The following is a 24,597-nucleotide window of genomic DNA, read 5'->3' as shown; positions in this document are numbered from 1 at the left end:
AAAGATCATTTCAGAGGGGGTAGTATTACTAGTAGTTTGCAGGAGAACTTGGGGCATAAGCTTTTAATGAGGAATCACTGGTGAAACACTTCCTTTAATTCACACACTTCTGATTAACTTTCTGTCCAACCTGCACGGTCCCATATTTTACATTTGCTCCCAGCATGGACTTTCTTTGCTCCAAGTCCCATAGGTGAGCCAAAAGAGCAAAATACACTATGGGCCCTCATACCAAAACTCAGAGTGGGAAATTTTGACCATCCAGTTTAATTTTTCATGACCACAGAACAATAGCCAAGACTGTGTTCCAGGTACAAGGTTGGCTGCTGGGGTGACCCCATTAGCCTCCGCACAGGCAGCTTTGCCTCCTCTGTGGGCTGCGTTTTGGGCTGGGACTGAGCTGTGGTTGTTTGCATTTCTCCTGCATTGGAATGAGATGGTCACAGTGACAAGTTGGTGCTGGGAGGTGACGGCTGAGCCCGGCTGTCACCCATAGAGCCACCCTCTGTACCTGCCTGCTGGGGAGCAGCTGTCCCCAGATGAAACCAATGGTGATGCTGAACAGGAAAAGAGGATTTCTAAACCTGAAAAGGGCTGTTTATGGATCATAAACCCCTTTTCAATGTTGTAAACCCTTTAAAAGCAGCCCCTCTGTCTCCTCTTTGCAGCACTAAGCATCCAAGTTGGCTCACTGGTAACAGCAGCAGCTCAATATGGGTTTTGTAGCACTTGGGACGAACAAGGAAGCTTTTGAAAAAAGTCTCGATTGGCTAACAAATTTCAGCATTTTTCAATTGTATGCTAACTCCTAAGCAGCAGGCTGGCATCTACAGAGTGTTGAAAAATGCTATGAATTGATAATTATGAATTACAGCAGGAGATCGGTTCAGCTTAGCACTTCCAAAGCCTCAGAGATCAAAAGGTGCCAGTGAGAAAGATAAAGTATCAAGTGGCACTGATTGTGCCAGGCTGCCTGAAACTTGGTTTCACTGCCTAGTTTGAGGAAAAAAGTGTTGTTGCTAAATTTTGTAGGGGGGGAGAGAATGTGTATAACATTTCTATTGAGGCATGGACTATTTCCAGGAAAACTACTGAGGATGTGAAACAATTGCTGAGGTGCTTTTAGGTTTTTATGGTTTTGTCTGTTTTCTCTATTAGTTTACCTGATAGAGCAGTAGTTAAATGAAGAAAAGCAGTCTGAAGAAGCAAGAGGGCAGAATAAATGATGCTTGTTCTTTCTTAATTTTCCACCAAATGCAGGGTGATACAACTGTTTTTATTTTTAAGCTGCAAAAATATGTATTTCCTTTTCTCATACTCTTTTCAGTTGTTTCCAGGAAATGGCACTGTCAAATGATCTATGTGTGTGTCATGTTGCAGCCTGGCCTGCAGCAGGGGGGGGGGGACACCACTGCCATTCCCTGAATGAGACAGAGCCTGGCTCCCCCAGGCACCCAGGACCCCCATGTATTTGTGCTCAAACTTGTGGGTCATGTGCAGTGGTGAGGAGCTGGAGTTGTCTCCGAGGTAGGTAGCTCCCAGGCTTTTAAGAGCATCAGTAAATAGGGTTCAAGATTTTGAAGCAGTGGCTATCAAGGGAAGCAAAGGATTCATGAGTAAGCATGGTGTCTAGGCATCACCTTCAGCTGGTCAAAGGGTCCCAAGGAGAGTGAAGTTAATCATTAGTAGAAATTATCTCATTTTAAGATGGCAAAAACCTCCTTTGCTTTTGCCAAGCTCTTATGCAAGGAGGAGGGCAGTCTTTGCTGGAGAGCATCCCGTCTGTCTAGGGTGTGTCTAGTAAAAAGTTGAAGATATTTTTTCACCACTTTCAAAATCCTTTCACCGGTTCCCCAGATTATTGGCAAAATAAGGGTAGTGGCAGATTCCTTGTAACTCCCTTCCCCTTCTGCATCAGTGCTGTGTCTTGGCGAGGCAGAGCTTTGAGTCAGTTCTCCTTCATTTCTCTCTTCTGGTTGCTCCCAAGGGAGAGAGTCTCTTGGTAATAGGAGCTACATCAGTTCAGAGAAAGAATACAGTGTTGTTCCCTTCTCAAGTGACATATGACTATCAGGCATCTCATGAGTTCTCAGAGTGGGCACATGAATTGAACCTTTTAGGAGCCTCAGTGATTAATGGCCTGATGGGTAGGAAGCAGATGCTTGTTGCAGGTCTCGGGGATCTGCCTGGTGGAATTCAATAGCTGCCATGTTAGCAATGCCCTTTTACCCTTCTGAGCTCCCCTGCGAACGTCACCACGTGAAAAAGGAAACCAAGTTCACCACAGGGCGGGTTAGGGGATTTTTTTTTACTTTTGTTTTTGTTGCCCATGTGGTGTTGTGTGGGTTTATTTACAGTGCAAGCAGAAGAGATGTTTTAATTAGTCCTGGTAGGATTGTTCCTTGCCTTACATGAGGCTAATTAGGAAGGACCATGAGCACATTGGCATGGCTGCAGTCCTTGTGTCTCAGCCCGGCTTCCGCGGAAAAATCTGTAATGCTGCCGGTGTCTGTGGATGGGGCTGGATCCCAGTGCCAGTGTCAAGTGGGGATTTTTTCCTAATATGGACAGTAGTCCACAAAGAACTGGATGAAGGCCATCAAGCTAACGTCGCCAACAGCTAGTAGAAAGTTTGGCTATACTCTCCTTGGACCAGCCCTGAGTTAGAGACCAGAAGGTAAAAGGCTTTTTTGCTCCTCGCTTGGCATTGTGTGGCCAATTGTAAAGAACTAAAAGCACAATCCCTGGGATGCTGACAGGAGGTGATGCCTGCTCACCAGTTTCCCATGCAAATAGCTGCACAGTTGTGGCTTTTGCAAGACAAAGCTTTTTTTCTGTTGCTTTGATTTGCTTTATTTTGTTTAGTTCCCCCCCCAAAGAAGACTGAGCAGGACTAGAGCGAGTGCTGGCCTGCCCTTCCAAACCCTTTCCCTTCCTAGTTATTTGGGACATATACCACCCCCCTCCCTTTACCTTCTGGCCTAAGACTGGTGAAGTGCAAGTGTTTCCCCTCATGGAACTTTGACTTGTCCTAATTTTGACAGTGTGGAATTTGTGAATATAATTTTTTTATCAGGATGCTCACTTGTGGATTATACAACCAATGCTTTAAACCAGCAGTGGCAGCTGATTCCTGGTCAGCGTTAAATGCTGGGTTTGTTTCTAAGGAGAGTATCGTGAAGCAAGGGTTCAAGTCTTGATGGTCTGTATTAGACATAGACTGTTTTTAAACATCAGCATATGTTTTTCTTCTTTGATGTTTCTCACCAAGAGGATTCTGCCTTGCACTTTAACAGAAGTCCCATGTTCCTCTTGTTTTTTCTGCTGCTGATGAAGTTGCTCACTCAAATACGTATGTGCATGTACATTTAAAATGCACAATCCTCGTCAACACACCACTGAAACATGACAGAGCTGATCTTCTTTGGTGATCTCCTGTGCCAAAATTTTCATGTTTTGAAATTAAAATGGGTTCTCCTTATCTTCTTGTAGCCCTTTTGATCATTGCCTGTGGGTGTATGGTGGCACTAATGGCAAAGGACAGGGAAGCCTCAGCTTTGCATGGCATCATTAGCTCCAGAGCATTAGCAGCATCCCTGTGAGGAATGGCCATGCTTCCCATATGCCAGAAGAGCAACCTGCTTCCCCACGCATCCCCCTGCATTCACTGCCAGGTGGGATGCTCCCCCTGGAAGTGCCCTGTGCACATTCCAGGCATTTCTTCAATACTCTTCTCTTTTCCTGGGGACCTTTACAGTGTCTTGGCAGTGGAAACTTGGTAGGAGTTTCCTGTAGCAATAGCTGCTTTCCAGACATGCCCGACCTTTTCCTTCCTCCAGGTATCACAGTGCTCCATGGACTAAAGTTGGAGATTAGACCTGGGTGCATCTGTGCAAGCAGCCTGGGCCCATGCCGAGGGTTCACATGGTTTTGTTTTTCCTGGCTGTTGGTTCAGTCCAAGGCATGTCATTTGTAGCTGCTTGCAAGTGGTGAACCGAATAGCTCCAGCCTTTCTGCCAGGGCTCTGCATGCAAGTACTGTCAAAACTGTTCTCTGTGATGAGTCAGTTCCTTTTTTCCCCCCTTTTTTTTTTAATGACAAGTATGCAGCTAGTGTGCCCATTAGGGTGTGCAGAGGGATGGCAGAGAAATGAGGATACACATGTGTATGTATCAGATGCTGAAGAGCAGCGTTCCTGTTATAAATATAGCTCAGCTGTGTTCCTTCTTACATTTCAATTTTATAATCTGTTCCAGAAGATTTGGACAAAAATACTGTAGTGTAAGAGAGCATTAGTTTCTGGGTTCTTCAAATAATAATTCTTAGTAAGGAAACTAGTAAATAAACCTCTAAAGATGGGCAAGATGACATCTTCCCTAGTTCCAGGAATTGGACTCGGAGTATAGATTTATGAAAGGTAAAATAAAGGACAAGTAGAAGCAGGAGCAGACCTGTATGGTTGTTGGTTGTTTTTTGGTTTTGGGTTGTTTTTTTGTAGTTTATTGCTAAAAAGTATGGATTGTCCTTTTTGTTTGTTTTATTGGTGTGATTATATATTATCTGTCTTTACATGTATACTTTTTAGACCTGGTGGACCCACTGTGATTAAATGTTTGCTTTGAATTCGTGTCCAGCGTATTAACTTTTCACTGCAGAAAGTTGTTAAATTCATTTTTTATACAAGGGAGGCAAAAAAAAAAAAAAAGGGGGGGAGGGGAAGGAGATTGTTAAATGTATGGAAACCCTTACTGACTGAATTATATAACTGAATTCATTCAGCATGCTTGGTGTATCTTGTTCTCCTTTCAGTATTGCCACTCTGTTCATCACCTCTTTTAGTGCTGAAGGCATATGGCATGCAGTACATCCAGGGAAGTGTCAACAATATGGCATATGCTATACATACTGATCTTGATACACCGTAGAAAATAATGGGCCTAACTTTAAAAGGCACGGTGCTAAGAATAGAGTGTGCTGCAACATGCAGACACTGAATCCGCCATGAATGTCATGTTTGAAGACAAAAAGAGCTGTATTTTTCATTACTTTGGTGGCTTGCTTTCTGTTTTGGCCTTACTACAAATGACAAATGTTATGGTCAGAGCAGTACAGGCTGGATCTTGGCCTCCCTAACACTGGTACCATGGACGTTGTGGTGACTTGGGGGTCAGCTGGCACAGGGAGGGTGGCAGGGTCAGTGTGTATCTGCAGGCAGGAGGGAGCAGGCAGGGAAGGCAGGAGCCGTGGGACCTTGCCAGCTAGGTGCTCTGGTGCCAGGGCTGCCTGTGGGAGCCTGCGGGAAGAGTGACAGGAATGGGGGATGTCCTGATGCATTTCCAGGAGTCATTAAAGGGTCACATTAGCTCACCACTTAGCCCTGTCTCTGCGCTGTAAATGAGCCTGCACAAGCAGATTGCTACGCTTACACTAAAACCACAGTGGTGGAAATGAGTCTTTCCAAAGACCCTTCCAAAGATCTGCCCATTAGGATCTGACTGTGACATCAGGGCTCTCATCTGGACTCAGAGCGGTAAAACAAAGATGAAACGCTCTGTTTCTCATTTCTGGATCCTGGACTTACTCAGCTCCCTGTTCCACAGTGAATCTTTCGTGCCCAGGAACACTCATTTCTAAATTAGGAAAAATTAAAGTAGGGGTTCCTCTGAAACACTCGGCCTGAAAATTGTTCCTGAAAATTGATTCTCACCTTTAAAATAAATGGTTCCTACAGTCGTATAGGTGCATGGATATGTGTATGTCTGCATTGCTGTTTATTGTGCTGCGCTGGCCTGGCTCTGAAGCTGTAACATCTGAAGTGCAGAGAAGCAGTGACTGGAGAAGAAGATATCTTCTTTCCAACAAAGACGAAATATGTCTTTTATCTCCATGGCCGTTTTAGTGATTCTTGATTTTCACAGAACCACACAGATCACCACACGGATAAAACAGAACACCAAAATATTTATTTTTAATCTTTGTCGAATGCTGAACGTTTTGTGCATGTTTATGAGGGTTAAACATTAATAGCAGATGTTGTTAATGAATAGAAGGCTTGAGCCAGCTTCTGAGACCTTTTAGTTAGTACATGAATTTTCTGGTTGATGACAATACTTGTAACATGCCTAATTATGAAGTAGTGTTCTAATCAAGCCTTGAATAACTGAAGAATTTCCCCTCCTCTTTTGCGGTTATTTCAGTGGCACACACAGATCGCTTCAGTGCCTGTGCTTATTCTTAGTGATTTTGCTTTTCCTAGAACGTTCATTGAGGTTTTTTCCCCCCAAGAAGCACAGTTACTGATGCTGAGTGTCAGCGCAGGAACGTGAAGGCGCAGGCGGCTGCGTCCCCTCCATCCCGACCCACCAGCAGCTGAACTGGTGCCAGCATCCCAAGTTGTTGTCCCAGTTTGTCACACTTCCAGGTGAAGTACGTGAAAGTGATTATAGGTAATAAATATCTTTTTTTTTTAACTTATTGCAGAGGCAGTTTTTCCCCTGTTAATGAGGGTAATTTGACTTGGTTGAAGGATTGCAGTTCTTAAGAATTAATGCAGCAATCCAATTCAAAGATTTAAAGAGATCTAAGATTTTTCACAGGTCGTGTGCTAGTGAATGTGCTCCTATCACATAGCAGCTAATGGACTTGAACAACAGTCTGTCATTTACTGTTACCTCAGTGTATAGCAGCTTTGCCCTTGATGGCAAGTATACTTTCCCAGCAGTGCAGGTTATTTAGTAGTGTGGTATATTTGTAACACTTTTAAGAGCCAGTATCCTATTTCTAACAGCCCTAATTACTGGATAAAGCGAGGTTACCTTTCTGACTTTATTAATTACGTGTTTGGATCCTAATCTGTGTGAGACTAAACAATTTTATGCTCTAATAGGTGACTCCTCATTTTTGGGGGAGATTTTTCTCTATATATACACACATACAAAATAATTTCTGTATTGCATTTTCCCTGTATCAATGCACAAAGGTTAATTGCATGAATATGGAAGTGTTAGGCACTAGTCTCTATAAGGTCCCATTATTTTCAGGGATGCATTATTACCTTTTAGCAGTGTTTTGTAATGACTTATTTGTAAATGCTGTTGGAAATACTCTAATTTCTTGATCCTATTATGTTCCTGGATATTAAAAATCCTATTTTAAGGTAATTAGAAGGATTCTCTCCTATTTAAATGTGTGTTCTCTAGACAGTGTCACTCTATACTCTGCACACAAGAACCTTTGTTCCTTAATTAGAAAACGGACTAGAGCTCATTAATTGTGGGTACAAAGTGATGTCTGCTCAAATGGAGAAGCAATAACACAGTTTAAATAATGATTGATCCTACATTTTAAGTCTTACACTAGTTCATACTGCTAGTGATAAATAAGCAACATATAATGCAGGTTCCAAAGCACTGTGATGAGGTTTTTATTGAAAGATTTTTTTTTTTTTTTTTTGCAAGGAGAAACCTCTGTTGGGCACAATGAATAAAGGATGGATGGTACATGCACAGCGTCTGCCATTGACAAAAGTCCTCTTTTGCCAACAGTTGCGCCATAGTGATAGCTGAGACACTGGAGTTAACTCCACCCCATACTTAAGAAAATGAAATAATTGTGGAAGCTGTGCAGTCAAGAGCAGTTTGGAGCTTGGCCTCACAGAGCTATTATTGTGATGAAACGAATATTCTAAATACTGCTCACAAACAGGATGCGTTAGAAATGTGTGAGTATTTCGCAGGGTGTTATTTTGGAGGATCAAGACAAATGTACTTTGTTCTCTAAATTTTGCCAACTCCCTTCTGTCCCCATGGGAGCAGAAGGACACAGCTTGGAAGGTTAAACCCAAAGCCCTTTACCAAAAGGCTTGGCTTTATATGGTGGCCACAGAGCAGGGGTGGCCTGAGGCGTGTACAGGCGTCACCCAAAGGCAGGACGAGTTCCCAGCAAAGGCTCTCCCTAGAAATCAGCAGCATATTGGTGCTGAGCTTGGGGGCCTTGCTGCCAGGTTGGGATTCCAGGACAGCGCCTTTGTGGTTTTGCAGCTTGGGTCTTTTTTCTTCTGAAGGTTTCCAAAAGTCAGAGCTGGGGGAGGCACCTTGTTAGGATGGGCATCTTTGGAGGGTGGTGCACCTCAGGCTGCCCAGCCTGTCTCCACAAGCCCAGTGGTGCCTGCTCCTCTCCTTGCCCCAAAGACTTGAGAAAAGAGAAAACAAGTCTCCTTTTTCTAAGCCTAATGGAAACATGCATTAACCAAGCAAAGTGTTTCCTACATGAAGAATAGGAAAGTTGGAAGATAGAGTCATTAGGCTTGTTTTTCTTGCTAATAGTTCCACAAATCAAAATGGTGAATGCTGGAATGAGGTGTATGTTTCACTTAAAGCCTGTCAGTGCTGGAAGAGCCCCAGAAAATGAGGGTTCTCGTGGTATCCTTCTCTGCTGTATTCCTCTTGGTGGGAAAGAAAAATAGTTTTTAAAGGATAAAAAACCTGTTCTTCAATTGACTATGCAAAAATCTTATTGCAGTATTTATTCCAAACCTGCACACATAATGTTCAGTCAAGGAGAAAACAGCAAAAAACAGTTGTTGATGGACTTAGCAGAGAACTGGATTAAATAAGCATTAGTCTACTGAAGCTGATTACAGGAATATGAAAATGCAGTATCTTAATGGTACATATTTTCATGTGGCAGCTCAGTTGCCTTTCATTTTGCAGCTAATATGTCTATTCTTATGAGTCATTTACTTCTTTAATTACCTTTTGCAGGCAAGGCACCATGGTATATTAATGTGAATGATTTTTACTGCCAGTTTATCATACAATGCCCCAGAAGTTGAAAGGCGTAATTGACTTGGAAGAGCAGCTCATGAAGGAAACAATATTTAGTTGACAGTTTTCCTTGTACTCTCTGTTGACGTTTATGAGTTTACACTATGCTAAAGGAGTAATAAACACAATTTTCTTTCAATAACAGGAAAGAGTCGCTTTTAAAATACATTTGTGGAAAACAGATTTGTTCATTTCTTGAATAATATAAAATAATGCTTTTCCAGTGATGAGATGTGTATAAGATTGTCAATTGAATTAGACCTTGGAAGGTGCATTTATAACCTGCCTTAGAGCGTTAAAAGATACTAGGGTGCATATGAATAAAATCAATTAAATGAATATTTAAATTATACTCAGATTCGGATAAATCATATTCCGATCTGTGTGTTAGATTATTGGGCAGCCTTCTCTTGCCGTCAAGTGCGAAAGTTTGATATGTGAATTTGAGGGATGGAGGCTCTGTTTCTGGGGATGGAAAAGCACTCATCAGAAAGCTCTTGAGAAGCTCTGATTGGAGGATTATTACGGAAACTTTCTTTAACTTTCCCAAAGCCACAGGCTTGAGGAAGGTTTAAAATCAGCTTTGCAATCCGTCAAAGTCCATTTTCTTCTGGAATGCTACTTTTATTGAAATGACCTTGTCAAATGGCAAATTCTTTTTTTTGCAAGCATCCCCAGCACCGTGCACAGGTATGATTAATCATCCCATCCCACTTTAATTAATTTAAAGGCACCCATAGCCAGGGCAGGAGCGGGAAGGCGGCAGCAGAAGGGAGCCCTTCCCCGCTCGGTTTGCAGAGAGTTAAACTTTTCACAGTTTTCCCGGATTGTTTGCAGTTCAGCCCTCTGCAACATAATGAAAGTTTTCTAGCCATCTGTTGTTAAGCTGGCGGTGAGCAAGGCCAGTATATCCAAACAAAGTGCTGGCCTGCTGTAAACTGAACCTGTCAGTTTAGCATAGCTGGCCTGACCTCCCCGGGCGTGGGGCAGCCGGCGGTACCAGGCACTGGCTGCCTGCTCAGCTGCCCGGGGAGCTACTTGGGGGGACCCTGTTTACTTTTTCCACTTAGCGTTCCTCCCACGGGCTTGAACTAGTTTATACTAAATATCTAAATTGACACCGGTTGGTTTGGGGTATTTTTTTTTCCTATTCTGAACTTTTTCTTTCCTCTTTTTGGGGGGATATGGAAAAAAACATGTATTAAAACTCCACTGGTGCTGGAATTGGAGCTTTTGGAGGTGGTGTGGGGAGGACATGGGACAACAACTTGTGTCGAGCCGGCTGGATTGTTCCTCAACAGAAAGAGGCATGTTCCTAAGTATCCCAGCTTGCTTTCTAGCTCCTTTTGTTCCCTTTGTTCTGTATTATTTAAGAGCACTTATTCATTTGCTTCTGAGGATTAAGAATAAGAGGCAAGGTAGAGCAGAGCAACCAGTGTCTATTGTCTTCCTGTGAACGATGGTTGCATCCAGAAGTGACTGGAGCAGCCTTCCTCCTGCTTCTGTTCGCTTCTGCCCAGCAGGGTGGTAGTTTCAGCATGAGGTACTGGAGAATTTGAAACTTTCTGAGCAGAATTGAAAAGATCAGGCTGGAAATGCCCTTTACTTGCAAGGCTGTAGGGTTGGGGGTTGTTTTCCTTTCTTGTTGGTACTAAATATATGATGGTTTGGCCTCCTCTTCTCTGCCTCTGTGCATCTGTGCTTTTTCCAGTCCTGTTCCTCAGATTGCCTTCCCTTTTTCCTTCCTATTTTTCTGGGAGGTAATGCATGTCATTTCCTTGCTAATATTCATCCAATGCAAGTGATTTTGACAATTTTTTTTTTTTTAAGATTGGCAACAAATCTTGAAGTGCCTGTGCCAGGAAAGTGAGTATTAGGTATTACCTGTTTTCAGTGTTTGTTTTTTGGACTAGACTTACAGTAAATACCTTTCTGCTTCCGCTACTGCCAAAATCTCTCTTTCTGCTTTGTTTTCTACACTTGTGCTATATCTGCTCACTGGTCTTTGGCTGGTTTCAAGTGTGTTTTACTTACCTCATGATTCTTGGAAAGCAAGCCTGGTTCTCGCTGACCCCAAATGCTGCAGTTCTCAGTCAGGAGGAATTTTGCCTGAGGAAGAGCTGCTGAATTTGTGCCGTGCGTGAAACCAAACTGTGCCTTTGAAAAAGCACATTGCAGCCAGTCCCTACCTTCACAGTGTGGAGCAAATGTACTGGAAGGTCTTGCAAAAGCAGTAAAAGTTGTAGTTTGCCTTTCCAAGAGACCCCATCAAGGGCCTGTGCTGGTCCCTGTCAGAGGGTGGGAGTGCTCAGGTGGTGTAGGGATGCAGTGGGGAAAATGTTCTAGGTTGCATCCTCTGCCATGTGTTTCTGGGACAAAAGGAGTATGACAGTGGTGAAGAACACTCAAATTTAAATTAAAATGTCTGCACTTTACTGGGAAACCCCATCCAGCTCTAATCTGTTTGTAGGGTGACTGACACAGAAAGTGCTTTTTGTTTTAAGGTAGAGGGAAATGCATTCAGGATAGAGTTTCAGGTATAAATGTCAGGTGCAAGACAGTGCATGCTTACTCAAAAAGTCAAGCAGATAACCTTGGCATTTAGGGACATTGCCTTGTATAAAATGAAATTGTATTTTGTTTTTAAAAAGGAGGACTACATTAAGAGGTCACCTATTAGCTATGTTTTTGCTAGCTGTCTGAAACTCAGCTCTACTGTCTATTAAACTCAAACCACTATGTAAACATTCCTGTGTTGTTCCTGGTCTCTACAATGGCCAAGGGGATCAGGTTTCACCTGCCTGCACATCTTCAAGCAATTAAAGCAATTAGCTTGAAGCCATTTCACATTCAAGGTCTACTGTGACATTCAAGTCCAGAAGAAGTCTAGGGGAAAAGAAAAAAGACTATAGAAGGGTCAGTGTGCAGCACACACAAACAAATGCCCTGCGAGGGGCTTTTTCGACTTAAAGTGACTTCCAAATGCGGTTGTGAGGCTTTGCAGCAGGCATGCAAAGTTGCTGCTGCCAAAGGGAAAAGATAAAGAAAAAGCACCTAATGATCCTTTAAATTACATTCAAGTTTGCCTGTTTTGCCCTGGGAAGAGAGGGGGAGGAGAGAGGAAGAGGAACATGATTTGGAACAATATTTGTGTGAAGGAATACAGGGTTGGTCTTATTTACTGACATTTCTTCTGGCATGGGAATCATATTTTTCTTCTCATTTAGGTGGGGATTTATATTTAGTGTTTACATTGTAAAACTGGCTAATGTATCCGTTACAATGACATTCAGCGTTGAGTTTAGTGATTCCAGCAGTAAGTCTTGAAAGCTGCTATTTTTTAAAAGGTTGGAGCAGATTAGTGGTGACCTTAAAAGATTAAACTAGTACAGTTTAAAGATAAATAATCAGCCTTTAGCACATTAGATAGCTACATAAGCATGACAGAAGGTGACTTTCTTACAACAGTTTGAGAATCCAGGAAGCATTTTTACATTTGTAACTTGACTGAGGCAGGGAACAGTGTTTTGCAGAAAGCGAGACGTAAACTGATTGCACCACTTCAGATTGGTTAATACAGTTTTAAATCCACAGTTTTCCTGTTGGTTTTATTATGCAGAAGAGGCTAATTTTAAAAGCTATGCCTGCTGCAAAAGAAGATCTTGCTTTGCTGTCCTGGAGGGTGTTCTTAATCAGAAATAACCGCAGGCTAAATTATAATGTGGAATCCTGCTGCCCTTTAACCTAACACTGCTGCTCCTTCAGTGTTTGTTAACAAACAGCTCTAAGTACAAAATTGTTTGAGAATTACTTTTTCATTATATTTGCTGACTTCAATTAGAATAAGAAGCTTATTTGGGGAAGACAAATTAAAAATATATGTGTTTCTAGAGAAAGTTGCAGCAATTGCTTCCCGGCAAGTGCCAGCTTTGGTACATATCTGCGGACTCTGGCCCATGTAATTCAATTTGAATAAAATTATCTTCTGAACTAATATTTCTGCACCAATGGGGAGAGGTAGAGCTCAAGAGCACCCCAAGACTGAGCCCTCTGGAAGACACACAAGCTAAACTGGTGGTGGGGGCTGAGGCCAGGGCCCCTCTCATGCTGTGGAGGGGGATGCGGCTCCCGTTTTCTTAATGCAGAGGCACAGATTCCCCATCCCTGTGGGGTTTTGGAGGGCTGGGCTAGACACAAGTGGCACGGTGTCCTATTTTTATTTCACTGTGAATAACGTGTAATTGAAACGTACACTCGGCAAATTAATTGGTGAGCTGGAGGTAAGAACTGCTGAGTTAGTGGAGGCGGCACAAGCCCTCCTCTTTTTTTCCCCTGAAGTTTACATGCTGGAGCGGAAACGCTGTGGTGCTCAGAAAGGAGGTGATGCCACTGTAAAGTAGAGCTTTCCAGTATTTTTTTTTTTTTTCCCTAGCTTAGTCTTCTGTTTCTATGATCTGCCTTTTGAACTGTTTTTGTGGCTGATCAGTTCCACCTAATATGTCTCTTGATTTCTGCTATTGTAATACTTAGACGACATGCTGTTCTCTTCATTTTTATAAGCTTTAGATGCTCCTGACTGTCATACTCTGGCGGTTTATCTTCAGCGTCTGGATTTGCTTTCAGACTTGCATGTCTATCAAGCTGCTGTTGCTTTGAATGTGAGATCAAAAGAAGATGAATTCCAGTAAAAAATTTCCTTGTATGAAGAAAAGATTGGGGGCCTATGTAAACATCCCACTGACAGCTCCCAATGAGTTATTTTAGCAGAGCATTAGCACCCAGAATGACAGACAGTCCAAGACTACATGCTAAATAACAAATCAGTCCTTTCACGGCAGCAGCACATTGCCACAACAGCAATACATTTTCTAAAGGAATCTTGTTCCTCTTTTTTATTGAATATGGCTGTTCGACTGCTCATCTCTTCACAAGCTGCCTTCAAGTGCCAGCCCCAGTTTACTTTTTCTTGACAATATCTGTGTCATATCACCAATATGCCAGAAGACAGGGCTCAGATAATTGGGTGGGGAGACGGTTAGTTAATCATCTCGAGTGAAATAAGGTGGTTTGTTTTAGGGAGGGGAAGGACACGATTAAGAAGGGAAAGCATCTGCCTGAATGCCGAGGGCATGCTTTTGGAGATGCTGGATGCAAGTCTTGAGCTCGAGACCAGTTGCGTTTTTTGGGTGGTTGTTTATGTTTCAGTTCACGCAGTTAGAGAACATAGCTCACGAGCCCGGCCAGCCTCTCGAGCCTCTTTGAAGAGCAAGTTGCAGCACTGTAGAGGGTAGGAAAGTCAAGCTTGGCTGAACTTCTGTGCAAATATGAATTTGCCTAGATGCAGAAACGAGGTGTGCTTTTTGCCGCTGTTTGGTCTAGTTGGGGACGTAATTAGTTCTGCATGTTTCTGCTTACGGGGGGGGGGGGGTGGGGGGGGGTGGGTTTAATAAAGCAGCATTGCTAGATTTTTGCGGCTGGGTGTAGTGCTAAACCCAACTTTGAGACTACCTGCGAGCCCCAGCCCATCTCCCCACTTAGCAAGGGAAGAATTAGGGAAGGAATGCTCTGCGGTTTCTTTGTCAATTAGTAAAAGCAGGGGTTGCTACTGTGGAGGCAGAGACCCGGTGGCTGCCGGCGAAGGGCAGTGCTCCAGCGCCGTCTCCCTCCAGCCTGCGCTCCGGCTGCACAGCACTTCCTGTTTATTCAAACATCTTTTTACCATTCTTCAGCCCCCGCTTCACAGAAACAGCCAGAAACACATCTCCAGCGCGAAGACGGAAATCTAAAGGCAGACAGTAAGAGCTTACTCTGTTAAACTCTTCATTTTCTCTGCAAGCGCTGAGACGAAAGGAGCGTGCAGGCAGGGCTGAACTTTTAACTTGCTGCCTTGCGCGGGCAGCTTGGCAGTGCAGGAGATGGGAACAGCTTAGCTTTAAAGCAAAAGAAGGTGGTTCAGGTTGTTTACTGCGGTGTTGACAACGAGGGTGGGTTTTTTGGCACGGCTTTGGCAAGCTGTGGTGAGGACTAGGTCCTCTTTTGGGGTGCCTGTCGCCTTGCGATGTCCCCTCTGGAGCGGGAGCAGCCGTGTCTCCCCGTCCCTGCTGCTCGCCGGGTGCTGAGGCTTCTCGCACTTGTACAAGTGGCAAAAAACCAAAACAAAACCGTTTGAATAAAAGGAAACGTGGCCGGTGTTCTGGGCAGCAGAAGAGAGGTGTGAGCCCTCCGAGTCGCTTTTGTTTTCTGCAAATTGTTTGCATCGTGGCTCTGGCACCGCTTGCGAACCAGCCTCGCTAATATTTGTACCAATTTCATGCTAATAAAAATCAGGCTGCTGAGACAAGCATGGCTATTATCTCATTCATATGACTATTGTTTAGACCTGTGGTACTACAAAAGGAAAGGGAAAGCGTGCTCACGCCGGGTAATGGTTGTTAACTTCTCACGTGAGGGATTTTCTCCGCAGTTTTTCAGTATTAATGATTGTCGTATGAATAGTCTTCAGGGGTTGTTGGAAGATAGTGTAGATCCTCTGGGTAATCAGTGTAGCAACACATATGCTGGATTTTTCCCTCTCTTTAAGTGACTTAAAAAACTACTTGCTATTTCTCGGTTGTTTCAGCCTCCTCAAAAGTCCACTGAAATAGCAGGTAACTTTTTTTTTTGGGTCAGCATTTGTGGTGCTCATATAGTGAAAAGGGGAAATATGCTGCTTGTCCTATGGAGAAAACCCATCCTCCTCGAGGCTCTTCCTGCCTCTCTGAGATCCAAATGCACTTAAAAATTTTAAACCATACACTCCCATCTTCCTAGAAAAGAGAGTGAGAGAGAGAGAAATCAAGCTGTGTGTTCAGCCAAACCACAAGTACAACAAACATATTTTTAAAATATATTGCTAGTCTGGCTTTTTAATGTTCAGAAGTTGTTCTACTTTGCAGGGGAAAAAAATGGTGTTTGCAACTGCCTTAAGGACAATTTGTTTAACAGTAGGAGTAATTGCATGGGGAAAATGGAAAGAGTGACTGAAGTTATTTACTCAGATGTTAGTGTAGGTGTGGGGCAGAAAACTCACTGTGGGAACAGTGGGCTGCTTTTCTTGGTATCTTAGTCTATTTGATGACCATCAAATTTCCCAGCTCACTGGTTTTGTTTTTTCTGGATGGCATGTTTGATTATTTATCAGAAGGGAAAGGGAGTAGCTGAAGCAAATAAACATGTGACCGAGCTGTGTTTTGTTTTCCACTCAGAAGGCCGTGCCCTTTAACAGATACACAGAAAATAATAAACGTATTGTTTTATGATAAAAGGAAATTATGTGTATAATTTTCTTTAGCAAGGCCATTAACCCCTTGTGTTCAGTGGTCTCCGCCTCCTGGCAGCTCATTGGGTTTGCAGCTGGGAATTAAAGACACTTAAAACCCCCTCGTGTGTGGAACGTTTCCATGGATTACTGCTTCACCCCTTTGGATTTACTGGATTTATTACGTAGTCATTTCTGCCTCAGCACATCCCCAGTCCTCTCCCTAGTCCTGCTTGGGGTAGGACTGACTAAATAAGAGGCACTTTGAATTGACAGAAGGGTGCTGACTTCTGAGGAAAGCCTCGCAGAATGCTGCTGGGATCTTTTTGCTGCCCATGTTGGAGTCTGTACAACATGGGGGGTTGCAGCTGCATTTGGTCCGTTACAGACAGTGTAAATTTATGTGATTCTTTTTAAAATGCCAGGTGTCTAGCATGTAGCGTGTAGTATTTCCTTTTTAATACCAGCTTAGGACAATGCTCATTATCTTCCCTGAAAAAGAACACCCTACACCCTATAAACTAAATCACTGTCAGGAAGTAAAATACAGGTTTGCCTCATCTCTGGGAAGCATGTTGCATTGCTTTAGCTGCTTTTATGGGATTAAAAGAAACAAGTTAAGACTGTCATGCACATGAAAGGAAACCGAGATGTGGTTTGTTTCACATTGTGCAGGTAGGTATAAATTTAATAGACTGACTTGCTTTCAAAATCTCTCTTTGTCTCTCCGAATGGCATGTCAGCTCCAGCGCGCTGATGAGCTCCACGGTCCGTAATAGCGCCTGACTGCCGCGGCCCCGCAGGTGCCGTGTCGGCAGGAGGGTCCTCCTGGGGACGGAGGTTCCCTCTGTGGAACAGCTTCAGATCTAAAAAAGGAAAATTTGCCTGACATCTTGAAGTTGCATTCAACTATGTGCATGGCTGCTGGGGCTGGGGAGGAGGAGGTGGATGCTTTGCCTGCCAGCCTCGGGGGATCGGTGCTTTAGGGGGAGCCCAAATGGGTGGCAGGGACTGAGTGTTTCGATTTGAGGGAGGAAAAAATGGCAGTCGAAATACCAGGGAGAGGAAGGGCTGGTTAAATAAGGACCTGAAACTTCAATGTGGTGCAGAGAAGAAAGAGGAAATGAGTGGCTTGGGGCCAGGTGACGTGGGCAGGGGCTGGGCTGGGGGATGCGGCCAGCCACCCTGTGCCAGTGGCACCCTGAGAGTCAAGGGGGCTCGGGATGGGCTGGAAAACAGGGTTTGGAGTCAGTGGTGTGGAAGTACCCAGGAAATCAGAGGAGCGGGAGTGGTTGCATCCTGACAGACACAGGGTCTCTCCAGCCCTGCCTGTAGTCCTTGGGCAGAAGCCCATGAAGGACAGTTAGAGGACCTGTCCATGGGGGAAAGTTTCCTCCTAGCTTCCAGCAATTAGAGGTTGGTTCATGCTCTGAAGCGTAAGCATTTGTACCCTGATTTATATTTTTATCTTTGCAAAGGTAGCTGTAAATGCTCTCATTACTGTCTGTGCAAGTGTCTAATCCTTTCTTTGCATCCTCCCCATGCTCTTGGCATTGGTGATATCTTGTGACAGTAAGTTCCAGAGAGTAATTATTAGTTGTGTATTAAGAAAAAAAGAAAAAATCCCTTTATCTGCCTTTTTTTTTTTTCTTTCTGGTTGTTGCTTCCTGACTTCATTCACTGTCCCCTTTCTCTTGCATTATGAGAAATGGCAAATAGCACCAGATGTACCTTCTCAGGCCGAGTCACAATTTGTGTACTTTTATCATCTCCCCTCTTACTCATCTTTCGCTAAACTAAACACTCCCACCCTTATCAATCTTTCCTTGTATCTGTTGAGGCCTCTAATCATTTTTGTCACCTGCATCTGAACCTTAGCTGTTTTTGCTTTGCCAGAATCTTTTAAAATTAAGGTTTTTAGAAGCTGCTGTAAATTAGGTTGTGCCATAGGCTTGAAGTGCAAAGTGCTGAAGTTTGCAGTATTAATTTCCCATGTTTTCGGCTGTCCCAACATTTTGCTTCCTTCTTTCACTCAACATCAACGAGTGTCTGATGGTGCCTGGTGAGATGTCCACAGTCAGGGCCTTTATTTCCTGGGCCTCTTGAGTACAAGTTTGTCATACAGTGTTTTGGAAAACAAGCTTAAAATATGTTCCTGGTTTTGTTGACCACACAGGGAAGCGCGCAAACAGCTGTATGCAATATACTATTTATGTTGTAGCAACAGAAGGGCCCTCTTCTTTCTCCCCCCCACCTTATCCCTCTTCTTTTCTCTTTTAAAAAATATGAGAACTTCCCGTGCTTTGACATCCAAGAAAAACGTGGCTGAGCAATGAATAGTCCTCCAAATATTCAAAGGTCTGGTTCACTTTTGGATAAACACAGTAGTTCAGAATCTGATCTCGAGCCTACAGAAACGAGCTGGAAATCCCATAAGATTTTTTTTTCATCACTCAGACATAGTTCAGTTCTGGTTCAGTTTGTGCGAGGAGCCAAGATTTGTATCCTTTCTCATTTTACCAGGATGTGTTGGCCCATCCCTCCTTTCTTGCTGGTACAGACCGCTACATGCTGTGAATCTTGACATGCCAAAATAAAGAGAGCCATTTTTAATGTTTGGGAACTTTTTGCCAGATGCTTTTTTAAATGGCTTTGATGAGTCTTGACTGTGACTCTTTAAAAGAGGAGACAGAAGGTGTTTTTACAGTGTAACTGCCTGAGCGTTCCGTTTGTGCCTCAAGAACGGGATTTGTGTCACAGTTGTGGCTGGTTTGGGGTTTGCAGGTTTCTGGGGTTTGCTGAATTGGAGCTCTTACCCTGCTGCCTCTTGCCGCCTGCCCCCTTCCATCCTGCTTGCATCTCTGGGTATTTGAAGAACATAACTCCACCACATTTCCCCTCAAGTTGGTGGAATTCATGAATAAATTACAAAATTAAAATCAGGTGTTTTGGAGGCAAATCTGTGTTGTTCCCCTTCGTGGGGCTGGCAGGAACCTTGCCAGCCATGGGATGGGCTGAGGGGTGGCAGGGCAGAATCATCAAGTTGTCTTGTCCTGCTAGCAGAAGGAACCTCAGCACCCACAAAGACAAAGTGTAGCAGCTCTGGGGCACAGGCGGCTCCACCCTGTGGGTTTGGAAGAAAGGGTTTCTGTTTCCAGTGCCTTTTTCTGGAGGGGATCTCCTCAACTGATAGCCAGGATCTATTCCAGAGGAAAGAAACTAAGCCTGCTGGAAGAAAAAAAAAGACTCATCTTCCTTCCTTGTGACAGAACCATTCTAGGAGATGCTTCAGTGCGAGGCATGTTGCCAGCTCCCTTGCTCCAAGCCTGCCCCCGTCACATCAGGGACAGGATGTGAGCTGGGTTTTGTGCATGTGGACCTCCAGGACCCTTCTCTTTTTCCAGCATGGGAATTGCCCATTAGTCACTTGGCTAGATAAGTCAGCTGCATCTAAGTAAACCCTGCAGGGCCAGCTGATCACTTTGATTCAACAAAGGATTGTTGTTGAAGCTCTCCTATTTGAGGAGCTGGCTGGTAGCCCCTTGGATGGGGCCAGCCTTGCAGAGGAGCTCCTGCTGAGCAAGGTGCTGTGGACAGGCTGCTGGCAGCATCTCCCCTGGCTCACAGCGCCTGTGGAGTTGGGTACAGAGTAGGTGGAGGAGGATTATTTAGTGAAATGAGGAAAGAGAGGATGAGATGGGGGCAGGGGGAATTCGAATACAAGGCTGGTGAGGAAGCTGGACAGCAGAGCTGCTTCACCAAGGTGGTGTTGGATCCTAGCTGTGTCCCATAGCAGAGCCCCATCTCCTGCCTGTAGTTGTTCCCAGGCTTCCCTGCTGTGGTGCCGAGAGCAGTGTTGGGGTTCTTGGCCTTGGCTCTTTCTGACATGTGGCTCAGAGGGGTCAGGATGATTGGAACGGGGAGGGAGCACATAGCAGCTTGTTTCTCAGTTACGGAGGAAGATGAAAGAGCTGGGGACGAATGTCAGAGGGAATAAGTGCTGCAAGAACATCTGCTTCCCTTTTTTGCATCTTCTACATTTTATTCCTCCTCTTCGTTTTGGTTCCTTTCCTATTCTCTCTAGTTGGTTCTTCTCACCTCCCCCTGTTCTGTTCCTCCCAGAGGAACAGCACTACCCACTGCTGTCGCTTTGCACTATTTTTTATTTTTTTTCCCTTTGCACACTGCGCCGCTCCTCGCCGGTTTCCACACGTTGTGCGGCTCCTCAGCCTGTCGGAGGAGAGCTGCAGCAGGGCTCCCCTCCAACGTGTCTGCCTCCTACCACTGCTCCTCTACATCTGCTGCTCCAGGAGAAGAGGGTGTCGCAGGAGAGGAGATAGAGGAGGCAGGAGTGGGAGAGACATGAAGCAGCTCTGAAGCTTGGGTGCATCCGGGTTTGTGAGCTGCATCTTGCCGCTCTGCTGGGAGCAGCTGTGGAGTGGAGCGGGGTGTGAGGACAGATGGGAGCTGAGAAAGAAGAGAAATTGCTGGCTGAGTCTAAATCCCCCCTCATCCCACCCAGAAGAAACAAAGGTACTTGCTTTGTGAGACTACAGGGAAGCCAGAAGCCCTTCTGAGAGGTGGGCAGTGCCTCTGCCTGGAGAGGCCCCTTTAGCTGCCGAGCAGGCAGTTCCTCAGTGCCTAAAGCCATTGCAAAACTTGGGGAAAAATAGATGGTGGGAGAACGGCATGGCTGGTGCTGCAAAGCCATGGTTCACCTCAAACATGCTGGGGAGAGCTCAGCAGCCATCTCAGCTGTGCAAGGATCTGGCTATCTGCTGTTTCTCAGAGATGGACACATAAGGTCTTGCTTCTGGAGGGTGGGACTGGGGTAGCATTATGTTTTCTCCAGCTGTAGGTTTTGCCCTTAAAGTATCTTCTGTTTCATCGCTCTTTGCTTGTTGTGTTGTGTTTTGCTTTTTAATGACCATAACTAAAAAAATGGACAGATTACTATCTTGGCTGGTGAGTAACTTTCCAGATTTACTGCTTGGACACTTCAGATGAATGCAGGACCATCTCTGGTTTCTGGGAACATTCCTTCCTCCTTTCTCAAGTTGCTTTCATGATGGGCAGTTTTGTCCACCTGGAAAGGCCCAAAATACTTAGGAATCTGTAAAAACACATGGGCTTTTGTTTTATGCCCCTCTTGCCACTTCTGCGTGCATGCTTCTCCACCTCAGAGGCAACCAGTTACTGCCAAAGTGCCCTGGGAATTGGCAGTCAGACAGGGCACCGCTTTCTTTTGCATCCTCATGTCTGTTGCTCATCTCTTCGCCCTACAATGTACATGCCTTTCTATGTGTCTTGCAGTTTTCTGGATGTCTTTCTATGCCTGATAAACCTCAGGTGCAGAAACAAGCTTCTCCTGGCGCTAAGAGTCAGGCCCATTATAGCTGTAGGTCTTCATATTTCATGAATAGCTCCTTGATATTAATATCGGTTGGAACAGATTGGAAGGGAGGAGCTTGAGCTCTTTTTCTTCAATAGAAAGAGGCTGATGGAAAAACAGTTGGAGAGTCAGTGCCTTGTTGTACTGGCTGCAGCAGTGGAACAAGTTAGCAAGAGGCTCCATAGGACTGGATCCTGTTACTGTTTTCCTTATGTACTAACACTGTAAGCAAATATATGGCATTTAAGCTGCATTTCTATTTTTAAAGCTCTACTTCTTTTTTCCAGAGTATCTCCCTTCCCCAGCCCCCTTCCCAAATTGGGAGTTTCTAGCCACATGAAGTCAAAGGGAGGGCTACGTTTTTACCCTTGGGCCAGCACTTGCCTGAAGAGGAGGGTGAAACTGACATACTGAGTCTCTTGCGTGAAAATGTCGAATTACAACAGCAATGGGGGTGATAACAGTGCCGGATGTTCTGGGCAAACAACAGCTGGGCAAACAAGTCACGTTCTGTCTATCTTGCAATAAAATTGTCTTGGTCATCTCAAATGCATACTTCCCACCCCCCCGCCCTGGTACTTAACTAGTAGGGAGACATTAAATGGTTGCCACTTCCCTAAGCATGGGGAGAGGGATTTTCGGTGGGGCTTCCCACTTACTCTGTGGCATCTTTGTATGAAACAAGCTTGATTCATCTCACGGTGAATGTGCTGTTAAAATTTTCTTGGGTTGTCACTCAGTGTGGGCTCCAAAATACCATCCCAAGTTTATGCAGTGTCTCTAAGGTGCAGAGTTTCAGTTGCATTTTTACTGGTCTCAGTTTTACGCTAGAAAATCTCCGTATCTCTGGGTGATTTCCTAATGGATAAGAAAATAGCTCAGGAGTTCATTTACTGTATCTTGCATTTACGCGTAGCACTGAGTAGAATCAAGATTACTTGGTTGGTAGTGAGTTTTTTACTGATGTCATCCTTTCAGATCTCAGTTGATAGTGACCAAAACCTTGACACTCAGAAGATGTGCTTGCTGGGGGATGCTTTTCTTTCTTTTCCTTCAGTAAAGAGGAAGATTTCCTGTTTGTATTTTGGTGCAGAGAGAGGGACAATTGCCGATGTTGTGTGATGAGCTGCTGGAGGCCAGGATTGGCATCTGGGTCGGGTTGTCCTAAGCAGCGGTGTCCAGGCTTGCAAGTTCTTTGAGCGGCATAACATAACATGGCTGCTGATAATCACTGGCCCAGATACTGGAAGCACCTCTAAGGTTTCAGGGGCTCTTGGTGTCTCTACCTGCCCATCCCGTGAAGGAGCATGCAGTTGCTTGGATGCAAAAACATGAGCTAGTTTACCACAGCCCTTGGCAATTGTTCTCTTGCAGACATGCAAGCATGTGATGGAGACTTAGGATGTAACTAAGACAGTGGGGAGGAATGTGTGAAAAGATCTTGGAGATGTCAGAGCACCTGCTCGTGAGGAGAGGGCCACGTTAGCAGAGCTGTTGGCTAGCAGTAAACAGTCCTGGCACCCTTGTTTCAGGACTTGGCAGCAGCAGGAGTTGAACCGAGTCCAGCTTTACTGTCTTCTGCCTGTTCAGTAAGTTGAGGACAAGGCAGATGATTAAGGAAATGTGGGGAAACTGCTACAGAAGCTTTTGGAAAGATAAGAGACTTTGGTCTCCATGTCTGACAGTCTGGCACTTCTCACTAGCATTGAATTCACATGCAAATCAAAGGCAACATCTACTCCCACAGGAAGCTTTATTAATGTGCAGGCCTGCTTGAGAATCTCCGTGCTGATGAAGGTTGTGGGACTGACTTCACTCAAATTAATTTCCCTGTCTATCCTTGCCGGAGCGCTGTGCGGCGGCGGCAGCCTCAGCGAGGCTCCCACGCCGACATCCAGCGATGGGCTCCACGCAGGAATGGTTCCTGCATGGGACTAGAGAAGAGGGTAGAGGTGCAGCACTTGTTGGCTTGGATCAAATGGGATGTGCCGGCGTAATGAGGACAGGTATCCATTTGGCTTCAACTGATAATCAGCAAATTAATTTCATGAAGGCACTTCAAATGGGCTTGAAATGCTTTGCATTGAAGAGGTAAGCTGGCTGGTGCTTCCTAGACTGAACTAGCCATCTTTCTTCTACGCATCCTGTCATGTGTAAGGAGCATGGATGAAACATGAAAATGGCAGGGGTAGGACTTGGTTTGAGGCAGGAGGTAGGAAAGTCTGAGCAGGGGAATGCCTGAATCCTTGGGCTACCTGGGTTCGCTGGTACCACCAAGGACACAGTAGCTACTTGATGCAGATGTTCAGTAAGAACCTGATCTGAGCTGTAAACAACCTTCCACATCTTAACCCAAAGCTCATCTGATGCTTAGTGTTTATTGCTGACAGTTATTTATAAGTAGAAGAGCAAAATATTGAGAGAGATAGGAAACAACATCTCCAGCTGCAGTCCCCTGAGCTGTTAGCCTGCTGCCATCTCACCCACACCTGCCCCTCTATGTTTCTCCCTTTGCGCTTCCTGTCCATCCTGACTTCTTATATCCATGATGCTCCCTCCAACTAACTCATTTGTTACTCTAATTCTTTTTAACCCTTTCCTTCCCCCCTGCTTCACCCTCCATCCTGGTCCCTGCCTCTTGCCATTGCTGGTCCTACCAGGCCTCAGCACCAGGACAAGTTCTAGCCAGACATGGAGCAGGGTGGTGTGGATATCACCTCGAGTGGAGAGTCTGCACAAGGGTGGGTGTGTGAGGATGTGAGTGCTCTGCAGGAGGGACTGGAGCAGAGTCAGAGCTCTGGCTTTGATTCATCAGAGCCTTTCCATTGCAAGCCTGGCCCCCAGGGTAGAGATCTTTATTGGTGTGGGGTCAACTGTGGTAAGGGTTTGTGGTGGCAGTGGCCACCCTGCTGAGCTACACACAGCATTGGGGCCAGCTTGAGGAGAGAGCAGGCATTTCTTGCATGGCTACTTGTTCTGGGAATCTTCAAAATTTTCTGGCAGCCAATTTTAGTTGTGCAACCTCTCAGCTGCCAGAACGGATAGAATATGATCATATCACATGAAATGCATGCAGGGTCTGC

The 24,597-nt window shown here is 44.8% G+C and overlaps 1 protein-coding gene across 5 annotated transcripts in view; it reads left to right on the top strand.

Annotated features, from left to right (window-relative positions):
- The window catches only part of FOXP1 (forkhead box P1), a 380,894-nt gene that overhangs the window by 241,460 nt on the left and 114,837 nt on the right, over positions 1 to 24,597 (top strand). The window contains exon 1 of one of the 5 annotated variants that reach the window (XM_051627373.1): positions 14,545 to 14,620. The exons of the other annotated variants lie outside the window; for them this stretch is intronic. The gene's annotated coding sequence lies outside the window, so the exon portion shown is untranslated. Of the gene's footprint in view, positions 1 to 14,544; positions 14,621 to 24,597 lie in introns of those variants that run through there. 5 annotated transcript variants of the gene reach the window in all.

The sequence above is a fragment of the Apus apus genome, chromosome 9 (assembly GCF_020740795.1).
Source record: "Apus apus isolate bApuApu2 chromosome 9, bApuApu2.pri.cur, whole genome shotgun sequence".
In the NCBI taxonomy this organism is placed as follows: Eukaryota; Metazoa; Chordata; class Aves; order Apodiformes; family Apodidae; genus Apus; species Apus apus.
Note: the sequence above shows the minus strand (reverse complement) of the source record. Positions and strands in the feature narration are given on the sequence as shown.